Source organism: Daktulosphaira vitifoliae, unplaced genomic scaffold (genome assembly GCF_025091365.1).
Source record: "Daktulosphaira vitifoliae isolate Bord-2020 unplaced genomic scaffold, ASM2509136v1 Scaffold_1, whole genome shotgun sequence".
In the NCBI taxonomy this organism is placed as follows: domain Eukaryota; kingdom Metazoa; phylum Arthropoda; class Insecta; order Hemiptera; family Phylloxeridae; genus Daktulosphaira; species Daktulosphaira vitifoliae.
Genome location: NW_026099572.1, coordinates 11,025,785 through 11,039,434, shown reverse-complemented (window position 1 = coordinate 11,039,434; position 13,650 = coordinate 11,025,785). Strand labels below are relative to the sequence as shown.

The window sequence follows — 13,650 nt, the reverse complement described above, 5'->3', positions numbered from 1 at the left end:
ATTTTTAAAGTATTTTGGCAATCTAAATTCTTTTTTGTTAATTCATTATTAGCGAGTTTATGCTGCGGAAAAAAATTTTTTGAATATGAATGTCTTAAGAATAATCTTACTTCAATTTTATATCTGTATATGTTTGTAAAACAAATCTGTACAGATATTTATAACTTCCACTCCCATCTGCAAAGGAAATAACATCTCCATGATTTAAAACTTGATAATCATTTTGGTTATTAGGAATTTGCACACAATTTACATAAGTTTCATTACCTGTTCCCTGCAGTACAGATATTGTTGATCAACTTAGAATTAATTATTTTCTTTGATAGCTAAATTTATATAAACATGCAATAAAAATTTTAAGTCTTACATTGTGAGAAATAAGATATTGGCCATTGGATTTATTTATAAAACAATGTCATCGTGAAATAGATTTTTCTTCAATTACAAATGAACAGGCAAGAGAACGTCCAGTAACAAACTGAAGAGTTATAATATATCAATTTAACCATTTTAAAGAAAAATAAAGTATATTGTAAAATATAAAACAAAATTAAGATGGCTTAAAGTTAATATAGATATTATTTTTCATAAGTTCATCTTAACACTTAAATTGAGTTTATTTCCTAAAGAAAAAATCTACCTCTGTCTCTCCAATAGGATAATTTTTGCCACTAGCCAAGCACTGTAATGTTGCATTACCAGTTATGTCAGAATAACTGTTACTTCTTTTTAAGCTCCTTGTATTTTTTATCTTTTTTAAGATTTATGGTATTCAGTTTCAAATCTATCATATAAATACACTTTAAAGTAGACTTAAAAGTAATGAAAGTATTTGTTTTGAATTAAAAACATTCGAAACTATGGTAGCACATGTTAATTACATACTGTTAATACAAAATAGAACAATTTTATAAAAGCTTATAGAAAATAATAATATTAAACAAATAAATGATATTTTCCTTAATATTCAAAAAGTTATTCAATCTAAATGAGATAAAAATCGAAAAAATTTTGAATATTTATTCAGTTTAAAATAAATAAGTAAAAAATTTACTATAAAGGACGGTATTCGATCCTCGTATCCTAAGCATCGAAGACATAAGTGTAACTGATGAGTCAAACATTTAACACATTTTCGGTAGAAAAAAGTACAATTTAATTTAATTAAAAATTTCAAAGCAGTTTTTCTCAACTTAAATAAAAGGACAAAAAATTTAAAATAAATTTAAGTTTACTAGGCTAGATGGGGATCCACCCTTGAAATGGTACCCTACAGGCCCTCACGCGAATTCGGTCCGTTAGGTTGTCCTAAGAAATAGGCCAGTATTTCGGTAAGAGTATCTGGTTACACCGGACACGATATGTGTTGTGTAAAAAAAGTAACTTCAAAAGCAGATTACCAGAAAATGATTACCACTTGTAAAATAAATAATAATTAAAAAAACAATATGTCTACAAAATACTTAGGTGTATTCACAATAATACTTCATAATAATCTAATAATTATTGTTCCAAACAACAGATAGATAAAAGAAAACTTAAGTTTCCTTAAAAATAATCTTAAAATGCCACGTTAATAATGAAAAGTACATACACTAACATAAAATATGTGGATTTAAATAAAAAAACGCTGGCGGCAATGAGCTTTTTTGATAAAATTTTTAAACGTTCACGGTGTGTTAAAAATTTGTTTTTCATCTTTACAAATAATTTTCCTAGAATATCGTTGTTCAGTACTTTCATTTAAAAAAATAAATTATGTAAATCTTACGCCGTTAAGTAATTTTTCGAGCAAGGCAAATTTTCAATGTTTTATTATATTATAAGATATCCTGTCAATTAGATTCATACAATTTTTATGTAATATAATTTTAAAATTTTTTAAATATATTTCGATATTTTCTGTGCTGAATAATAATTTCTCCTCTCGGAGTTTTTCGATGAGAACATTTTTGTTAATCCTTTTTTTGTTAAATGTATTATATACAATAGGTTATAACATTGATAGAATTAAAATAATTTTACTTCTAATGACGGGGACTGGTAAAAAAACGTATAATATTTTTTTAAAATTTAATTTAAAAACATAAGTAAACATAATTTTAACTTAGTATATGTAACTTCCCACAGTCCTTTTTTTTAGCGGCCAGACAGTGACAAGTAAAAATAAGCGATATTGTTTTCGTTTAAGCAAAAAAATGTCTGACAAAATACAACCACATATATCGTCATATAGAAACATTTAACGTTAAACGTTTTATTAGAGTATATTGTTCCTATATAAACTGTTTTTTTAACGTTTTCCATTTGATTTCTCTGAAAATAATATGCCAAGAAAATTTTTTTAGGTTTTTTAAAAAATTTTTGAAAATCTTAATTTTTTTCCTCGATTACTTTAAATATTCACCATAAATAATGTTTCATTTACGTCCTATGATTTGAAAATTTAATAAAATACAATAACTCGATAATTACAATCAGGGTGCGAAGTCTCTAGGTTAGCTAGTTTAAAATTATAATTGCCAAAATAAGAAAAATCTTTACATAATACCCTATTTTTTTTCAATATATTTTTTTAAATTAAGTTATACTTTAATATAAATTAATTTTTTTTAAATCACTTCATTGTATATGTTATGGTTGGTTTCAGTTTTTGAGAATGTATCATTTTTTTTTAATAATTATAGAAATGCTATAAAACTTTTAACTGTTAGTTTTTATTTATATTTTTCAATTTAGATTTATGTGAAAATAATAAAGAACTATTTAACCAAAAAAATATGTTTTGATTGCATGCAAAACATCAGGTGTCGTTGCAAATTTAGCGTAACGCATAAACAACGCAATAAATCTAGCTTGGTTATTTAAAAAATATGATTTTCATTCAAAATCACTTCTTAGATGCATTATTCCAAATTATAAGTTATTATTTAACAAAGCTCGAGGCCAAACAGCAATTTATAAAAACTCAGAGATTCTATTACAGAGTATTGTTTATCTAATAATTTGATACCAAAAAGTAAAAATATCTTAGGTTAGCGGAAGAAATTATGCATTATGTAAAAAGTAAGCCATTTAGGATATGGTACTTATTTACTTGCAAACAATCTAAATTTTTAAACTCTCATAGAGGAAAAAATTGTTTGATTTAAAAATCTTTACAATAACATGTAATTATATGATTTTTTTCATCTCTTCTCTTGATTAAAAAATATAAACATCAATTTTCTTTATTGGGAACCCGTATTTTTAGTTTAATGATATGATAGAAAAAAATTGTTTTCAATATTTTGTTCTTATAATTTTTTTTATACTATAAAGAACTTTTCTGTTATTGCTTTTAAAAGTTTAGTGATTTTTTAATCAATTTTTTAATTCATAGTTTCTTGTGTATCATACAGTGACGTCATTTCTTTATGATGTCACATAAACAAGTTTTTGTAAATATATCTTTTATCGTATTTCCCACATAAGTTAACAAAGTACACCGATAATAATTTTAACAGATTATTGTTGACTTCAGTATTATGATAACTAAATTAATGATGAATTTATATTTTAAATCAAAGTTTTAAACGATTTTCAAACGCATACTGTTAATTGGATAAAAAAATTATATGAATAAAAAAAAATGTTTTGTCATATCATCTCATAAAACTAATAATAGTAGTTCCTGTTAAAGAAAATTAAAGTTTATAACTGAATGGGTGCAAACAAATGATTTAAATTCAGATTATTCTAGTTTTTTGAATTAAACAATTTTTTTTTTATGATATTAAATATTTTTAATAGTTTTTAAGAAATTGAGTGGCTTATTCATAATGAATCACCCTACACAAAACTGAAGAAACTCAAGTAATCAATAAATTGCAAAATATTAATAAAATTAAAGATATCAAAAGTACGAAATTAGATGTATTTTCTTTTTCTAATTTTCTAATTTTATTTAAATTCTTTATTCACTGCTTGTATTATATATGATTTGACCAAAGGTCTCTTAAAATGTACTGTTTTATTAAAATATTATAAAGATCTCAGTCAACAAATGTAAACCATATATCTAATGAATTTTATTGTTTATTCTTTTTGAATTTACTCAAATTAATAATTAGACTTTAACTATAATTTTTTGTTATATTGATTCTATATTTTTCACTTATCGTAGCTGTGTTTTCTAACGGGACATATTCGGAAAGACGGAGTTTTTGGAGTTTTTTTTTGGGCGGAGTCTTAGCAAAACGGTGTTTAGTTTTCCAATAATAAAGTAAGTTGACTTTCGAATGTAAAATTTTTTGTGCAACAAAAATTTTTTATCTGAATTTTTAGACAAATTTACAATACTAAAAGTTATTTTACAACAATAATTATTAATTTTGCAAGTCACGTTTTGTAGTTGTAACGGGTGTTTTTTTATCAACTATAGTTTAGAAAGACATTTTAAAATGTGAAAAAAAAAATACATAGATGCTTTGAAAGAAATAATTAGAAATTTAATTAATTTATGAAATGTAAAACAAGTTGAAACAAGTGAAATATAATGATCATAATTCATAATACAATTATAAAATGTGTCTAAGACTTATTGGTTTCAGAGCCGTTTTTAATTAAACCATATTAGATCTGAAAGGATATTAATTTTACTATGTGTTTATTATTATTAATTATTGTGTCTGTTGCCATTTTTTTTCAGCTCTCACTGTACAGAATTTTTAACAATACATACAAAAATCACAAATCGTATTGTTATAAAATAAAAAAAATGAAGCAATGGTAGATTTTATCATACATTAAAAGAGGTGTGAATATTGTAATAAAATAGAAAGAAGTATGGCTGGGTAGGTGTTATGATTTGAAAATATGTAAATACTGGGACTGTAAATAAAATAAATCTAATTAGACTTTGAAGTGGATAATAATACATTTAAATACAGGAGTTTAAAAAATATAAGAAATAAACAAAACATAAAATATGGCCAGATGATAAAGAGAATATACTAAAGCGAAGGTGTACATGCATAGCAAATAAAGTTTCTAAAGCTATACTATTCAAAATTTTACGGCTATTGATTTTTTTTATCAGCTATACTTTATGAAAGAAATAATGTGGGTTTACTTAAAATGCGACTGTCTGATTGTTGGATTCAAGCTTTATTAACAGAATTAATGATATTTATACAATTGGTAAACACAAATGAAACATTCACATTGCACGTATTTGATTGTAAAGAGGATGACAACCAAATAATGTTTTAACGATAATATTTTTGAATTAGTCTAGTTGCAATGTAATTTTATTAATCTCGAAAAGAATATACTAGTTGATTTGAAATCAGTCCTTAATATTTTATTATGAATTGCTTAGAAATATAATTTCTTGCCTTGTTTTTTAGCTAGCTTAATCGTTTTTATAAATATATATGCCAAAATAAAAGAACTGACATTAATCTATTTAGTTACTTCATACTTTTGTAAGAATGGTTAAACTTGAAATATTATTTCACATAGAATTCTTTCTACACTTGTTATTTAAATATATTTAATTAACATTATATTTTCAATGTGTTTAAATAAAATATGTAAATAATTTAATTATAAATAATAATAATTTACAATTATTGTGCATTCAATATGAGATTCGATTAGTTAGACACAAAGTGGTTACACTGCTGCCGAAAAGAACGCGACAGCGTACGAGAGTCAATCTCTAGTGACGCGTCATGAACTATTGTTTTACCGATAGTTTCAACCTATGAATATGCTTAGTTAGATTATCCAAATGCATTAATTAAATAGATACTCCAGTCAAAGAATTAAGGAAACTCATAACTGGAACAATACACAACAATGCAATCTATTAAAAAAATGTTAAATTGTTTTAATAATTATTGAATATGTATAACATAAATAAAATAATTAAATAAAAAGAAAATATAATTATTTTCTTTTTAATTTCTGAGAAAATTAGAAAAAAACATTAAGTTTGAAACAGTCACTAAGTCAGTTAGAGCATAATCGCGAAACAGTCAGATGCAAAGACGGTAATAAATAGATTTTTAGAAAAATAAGATGTCGAATGAGTCAAAAATCGCTCTTTTATAAACTTATTTCTGAGGGAGGTACTTAAAATTTAATTAGAAGATGCTTCTTGTTGGTAAATCAATTAAACTTAAAGGGACATATATGTAACATATTTCATGATTTGAGTTATTTTTTATGAGGGCCTTGCTGTTTTGTATCTATAATATCCCGTAAGAATGTTTATTAAAAAGATTATAATTATTAAAATATAAATACAATAAAATGGTAAGTGCTAATAATCGATTGCGGTATCTAGTTGAATTCATAACCCTTAAATTTTGAAAAAATATTTTCCGTAAATGGGGAAAAACGTGTTTTTTTGAAATTGGCTAATATTAATATTTTAAAACATATTAATTAACTGCTATATATTTTTGAGAAAAGAATGAATCAAAAAATTTTTTTTTATAAATGACTTTGGTAATTCTCTTTTATTTGGTATATGATTTTTGAAAATGTAATCTTTTATCTATCTACCGAAATTAAAAATAGCAACTTTTGCATGAAAATTTAACGTTTTAAATTTATCTTTTTAAATGCTCCAGAAATGCTGTGTTCTTTAAACATTGTTGAATTAAAGATAATATATATAATATACTATCATTAAAAAAAAGAAAATTGACCAATACCTCATTTATATGCAAATGGACACCGTAGTTAAAAAACAAGCCATTTTTTTTCTTAAAATTCTTGATTTTATAAAATATGTTTTCAATTACATATTGGTATAACTTTTTTTAAATGAATGAATCAATGCAAGTTTTTTATAAATACGTTATACATTCCCTTGACATCAATCATATTTTTTATAAAAATTTGACTATTATAAAGGGGGTTCAAAATTTGAAATTAACGTATAAATAGTAGATTTTATTCAACTTAACTTTTAAAATAATTCTTGAAATCCTGAATCTTTTAAACATACAGGTAATTTCTAAATCTAGCTATATTAATACATGGAAGTGAATCTATGGATAGTATACAGGGTGGCCCAGCACTCACTGACAACTTAAATAACTTTTGATCCAGCTAAAATTTTTAACTGATTTTTAGCTTCGATGCGAAGTTGAGAAGGTATTAATTTTACCATGATGTGTTTTTTTTTTTTTATGTCTGTTTTTTCTCAGCTCTCACTAGACCGATTTCTTTCAACAATACGCCAAGAGATCACAAATCGTATCTAGTTGAAGACTTTACCCTTAAAAATTTAAAATTTTCCCTCGTTCCCCGCAAATGGGGGAAATATCCAAAAAAATTACAAATTTAAAAATAGGTAAATTTTGTCTTTTTTTTCTTAAAACTTCCATAACTTTTTCAAAAATAAACAAATCAATATAATTTTTTTTAAACTAAAACCTTAGATATTTCCCTTTCATTTGATATAATTTTTTTGAAAATCTAACACTTAATCTACTCATGGGGGAGGATTTAAAATAGCAACTTTTTAACAAAAACTAACTTTTTCAACTTAATTTTTGAAAATGTTATGGAAAAACTGCGTCCTTTAAACATATATCAAATTAAAGCTAATTTTATGTGCTATAAAATGAAAAAAAAAAAATTGTCCCGACACTTTATCTTCTGCATGTAAACGGCTGCCGTAGTTAAAAAAACGCTATTTTTGTGTTAAAATCCTGGGTTTTGTATTTTATTTTATTTTAAAATATCTTATTAGGGGTATACACTGACTTTTATGAATATTATATAATTTAATTGACATAGAATAAAGTTCATAAGACATAAGAAATTAAACTTATTAAATTTTTTTACTTTTTTAAAGTCGAAAAAGTATTTTTAAATTTGAGTTAGCTTAAATAGCCAATTTTATCATGCGACGAAAGCAACGAACAGTTGCCGAATCGGTATCACATATGTCTTTCATGCATAGAGTACGAGGTTAAAATCTGTCTGTGGCAATTAATATTTTGCATTTTTTTTTTTTAGTTAGAATAAAATTTTCAAATCATTTGATATTTATCTCATTTAGATTCAATAACTTCAATTGATATAAAGTATTCTATTACTGTAGTCTCCCCTCGTGAGATGAAATTTATATCCATGTTAATATTATTTTACTATGTAGTTTTTTTTGTGGCTACGATTTATTTTGCCAACCCTCACTAGACCTACTTTTTTCAACGATACGTCAAATGATTACAATTCGTATTTAGTTTAAGTTATTACTCTTGAAAATCGAAAAAATATTCCTTATTCAAATAAAAAGTAGCTTAACCAGTTTTTTCCATACAAACAATTAAAATCATTAATTTCTAATATTCTTAAAGTATTTATTGTCGAATTAGATTTTTATTATTTTATTAAAAGTTTTCAACTACAAAAGTAAATAATTTTACTTTGTAATTTATTAATTTTTTATCTCTATTTGTGTGTGCTACTATCAGTCTATAACATTCCAAATTTTTTTGTAATATGTTGCTATATAAATCATAAATTTAAAAAAAAATGATTTTTAGTTTCACCTAAATTTAACGATGGATTTTTACAATTATTTTCAAATATTATAATACGCTCAATTGAGTAAATTTTTTTTTATNACCTGAATTTAACGATGGATTTTTACAATTATTTTCAAATATTATAATACGCTCAATTGAGTAAATTTTTTTTTATTGGTTTTTTTAGTTATATAATCATTAAAATTAATTAAATTCTGAATATTTCCATTGTAGAATTTTTTTTAACTCCAAAAGTTAATTAGAAATTANCATTGTAGAATTTTTTTAAACACCAAAAGTTAATTAGAAATGATTACTATGATTTTTATTTAAGTGATCTAATACAATAAAAATGTAAAAAAAATCGAACTTTTCTGATAAATGTACTGTAAATAGTAATTATAAAATTTCCTGATTGCATAGGTCAGGTGGGGTAATTGTAAATGATTCTATCAAAGTGATTTTTAACTTGTATTTATGACTGTTTACTTACATAAACATTTATTATATTATTATACATATGTACTAGTGGACATAATAAATATAGTTTTAATGTAGTTTTAGTAAATTTTTAATTTCAAATCTAAAAAAGCGTAATTTACAATTACCATAGACATTTACCATTACCCCTTTGATATTGGAGTAAATGTAAATGAATGTTTTTTCAGTGCACTTTTTCTAAATGATAATACAAATGACATAACCTCTAAAATACTGTAATAAATATGATTGATGGGAGAAAAAATATTAAATAATAATTATAACGAGTTCGATGGTTATAATTTATTAATTTTATTAGAATACCAGCCTCATTTACAATTACCCCTATTCACAATTACCCCTCCTGATCCTATTCAAATCATTTGATATTTATCTCATTTAAATTCAATAACTTCAATAAATATAAAGGATCCCATTACTATTAATTTTTTAACTCTATTTGTGTGTGCTACTACCAGTCTATAATATTCCAAATTATTTTGTAACAAGTTGCTATATAAATCATAAGTTTAAAAAAAAAATGATTTTTAGTTTCACCTGAATTTAACGATGGATTTCTACAATTATAATTAAATTTTATAATACAGTCAATTAAGTAAATCTTTTTAACAACTTTTTTTTTTTGTTTTTTTTAGATAAGTAAATCATTAAAATTAATTATGTTCTGAATATTTCCATTGTAGATTCTTTTTAAACATCCAAAGTTAATTAGAAATGATTACTATGATTTTTATTTAAGTGATCTATTACGATAAAAATCAAACTTTTCTGATTAATGTACTGTAAATATAATTATAAAATTTCCTGATTGCATATTAATCTTAACATTTTCATTTTTTTCTATTTAATAATGTCAATTTCAAACTTGCAAGTTGAGCTAAAAGTTATGGTAATAAATTCATTTTTGTTCTATTAAAACTTTCACTTTAAAGGACAAAAAAAAGAAGGTTCAAAATGATTACTTTTAACATATTAAAAATCAATGTCAATAATAATTTGAAAACAATTAATTTTAAAAATTATATAATATATAATTAAAAGAAATACTAATCTGGGTATAATTAAGGAAATAGAAGTTGATGTTGCTTTTGTCTATCAATTTTTTTAAATTAAACACTATTTACAAATTTGCATCGAAACGTTTCTTATGATAGTGATTTTAATCACTGTCAGATTAAATCTCTACTGGTCCTAACTGTGCAACATCCCCACTATGCCACGACCCCACTGTGCTGGGTTTTTTCTTAAATTCTACTCTGCAAAATAGCTATCTTAGATTTATTTTTACATTTTATTTAAAATTTAAAAATAATTAATATTTTAATAACATGTAAAAAATTAATTATTGAGATATAGCTATAGACCTAACGTATAACTATTATTTAAAAAAAAATCAGCTAAAAATATTAACTGGATCAAAAGTTATTTAAGTTGTCAGTGGGACATTTTTTTCAAAAATCTCATACTAAAATAGGAGTCACTCAATTTTTTTTTCAAAAAATCACCTTTTTTCCCCTTAAATTTAACACGTATGGCACAAATATTGATTTTTTTTATAAGAGAATTTAGAAAAAAAATTAATTATGTGGTTTATTTAGTATTATTTTTAAATTTTTAATGAAGTATCATAAAATCCCCTTTGGTAATAGTGTTCAATTAATAATGTTAGTAAGTACGTCATTTCCAAAATGTATAGTTACACCATTTTTAATGATAGCATTTATCACACGTCAGTAAATAAAGTAATTATAGTAAAAAATTATTCGCGAAACTTTTTTCGTGTATTGAATTCTTTAAGTTTTGAATATATAGGATGATTTTTTTTATCATAACCTACTCAATTACTTACAGAATAATAATAAATTTAACATTTTTTTTTTGATTTTCTTTAGTTACACATCATTCTTGAATTATTAACTATGTAATTCTTTTTAAATTCATCCCTTATGCCTGGTAAGGGTGTCAACTTTATNTTACACATTATTCTTGAATTATTAACTATGTAATTCTTTTTAAATTCATCCCTTATGCCTGGTAAGGGTGTTAACTTTATTTTTTTTTTAAATGGGAACACATATTTAGAATTTAATAAAATGTTTGAGTTTTTAATTTAATAGTAAATGACATTTGAATTTTTAATATAACTTTATTTGTTTATTAGATTTAAACATTTAATGTTTCAAATTTTTTAGTTAATATACAGGTATAATACACAAGGGATTACAAATATAGGTAGCTAATTGGTTTTTTATGACATTGCTGTCACAGTCACGGATTGTTTATTATCAATTATGACTATCAATAGATATACTTTTTGTATTGTCAGTTAGTGTATTTATAAACTCACAACAATGTACCTTACTACCATTGGTAATAACAATGCTATGTATCTGCTAATATCGATGTCATAAAAAACCAATTACCTACCTGTATTTGTAATCCCTTGTGTATTATACCTGTACATTAACTCAAAAATTTGAAACTTTAAATGTTTATATCTAATAAACAAATAAAGTTATATTAAAAATTCAAATGTCATTTACTATTAAATTAAAAACTCAAACATTTTATTAAATTCTAAATATGTGTTCCCATTTAAAAAAAAAATAAAGTTAACACCCTTACCAGGCATAAGGGATGAATTTAAAAAGAATTACATAGTTAATAATTCAAGAATAATGTGTAACTAAAGATAATGAAAAAAAAAATGTTTAAATTATTATTATTCTGCAATTAATTGAGTAGGTTATGATAAAAAAATCACTCTGTATAGAGTGGGTATGGATACACTAGTACGAGATCCACCTATGTTACATAGCTATACTATGTATATAAATGATTGTAATTCAATAAGTATTTATCCTAAAGTTATTATAGACCCATCAAATTCGTTGTAGGAAAATATGTAAAAAATTGTTATTTTACAATTTCAAAAAATATATATTTTTATAATTTTTTTATTAGAGACAAATGATAAAAAAATATCAAAATTATTTAATACAAAAGTAATACAAAATATTTGTTGAATCAAAGTTATTAAAGATATCAAAACCGGGTAGGACCCTCTGTATTCACAATAATCAGATATAGACATTTAAATAGATTTTTACTTGTACACATTAAACAAAATATAACTACCACTTAAATTAGCAAACACGTAATTTTATCCATACCCTCGTCACCATTTGTTCGGTTAGAAATGCAGGATAAATAACACCATACAGGTTAGCGGTTACTGATGAACTAACTTTATTATCAATATGTACACATACAGATAACACATACACGTATAAATATATCTCATACATTACAATTGTTGTATCTTTAATAAGAAACCACCCTAATGGCTTAACTTAAAGTAATAAAAGTTCAATGATAACGCAAATGTAATTATTAAAGATATAATCAAACAATGCAAAAGATACACTTAAAACACAATAAAACAATACACAAAATGAAAACTTAATGTCATAAACGTACCATGCGAAAAGCAATTACCTACGGTACTCTCAAACACTTCTCCTCTCTTCAATTCATTCCATTTCGTCTTATATATTAAAATATTTTCTATTTCTTTTTTTTTACAAAATTCATAATACAATTATTTTCAAAAATGTTTATAAATATTTACTTCCTGGTCTAGTAACAATAACTCAGGAATTACAATTAATTCAAACATTACAAACATATTTTACTTCATGCTTTACTTATAAAAGACTATATTATAATTTGTAACAATAGATCAAGAAATTACAATTAAACCAAACATTAAAAAAATGTTATACTTTCAGTATGTTTTACAATTTAATGACCTATATTACACAATTTACAATAAAAATTATGCTTTTTTTTATTTATAATACTATCAATCAGGGTTGTTAACTTAAAAATTGTCTCCTTCTTCTTTGACTTAAAAATTCTTTCAGAATTTTTGGCACCGCCGTCACTGTTCTCCAATTTTCCCGATTCTAGATTTTATCTTTCCAATCCGTCACATTCAATATTTCTAAATCCTTTTTAACCCCATCTATCCATCTCTTTCTTAGTTTTCTTCTGGGTTCCCATTCAATTACTGTTCTTACATTTGCATTTTCAGTTTTTTGCATCGCATGTCCAAACCTCTGGAGTCTTTGGCTTTTAATGTAGCTTGTTAGTAATGGTACTTTAGTGGTTTCCCTTAGTTCTGCATTGTTCCTTCTTTGCTAACTATGAAGTTCGCTGATAAAAACTGGGCCACATATCCTTCTTAGTATTTTATTTTCAAACGCTAGTAGCTTCTTTTCTAATTAAATGGTTGTGGGTCATAATTCGCACTTATAAGTTACCGAGGACCCTATTATGGTCATGTATAATATAATCTTAGTCCCTCTAACATCATTGACTTGAAATATTTATGAAGTGCGAAATATATCCTTTTCGCTTTATGAATGTGACTCATAATTTCGAGACTCCAGACATTGTTGTTAGTAATAGTCGATCCTAGATACTTAAACTGTTTGACTTTTTTGAAAATATAATTCCTAATTTCTATATTTTGTTCCTCATTTGGTAATAATTCCATCACTTGTTTTTTCTTGATTTATTTTTAAGCCGCCCGATTCAACCTTCTCTATGA

General features: G+C 24.1%; 1 long non-coding RNA gene across 2 annotated transcripts; it reads left to right on the top strand.

Annotated features, from left to right (window-relative positions):
- The first annotated feature begins 2,873 nt into the window (after window positions 1–2,873).
- LOC126896951 (uncharacterized) lies at window positions 2,874–5,489 on the top strand. Of its 2 annotated transcripts, XR_007701993.1 has the most exons (4): window positions 2,874–3,066; window positions 3,793–3,901; window positions 4,166–4,264; window positions 4,691–5,489. It is a non-coding gene; the product is annotated as an uncharacterized LOC126896951 (long non-coding RNA). The 2 variants fall into 2 exon arrangements; XR_007701991.1 differs by lacking the exon at window positions 2,874–3,066 and having other exon boundaries at window positions 3,645–3,901; window positions 4,691–5,487.
- Window positions 5,490–13,650: the final 8,161 nt, after the last annotated feature.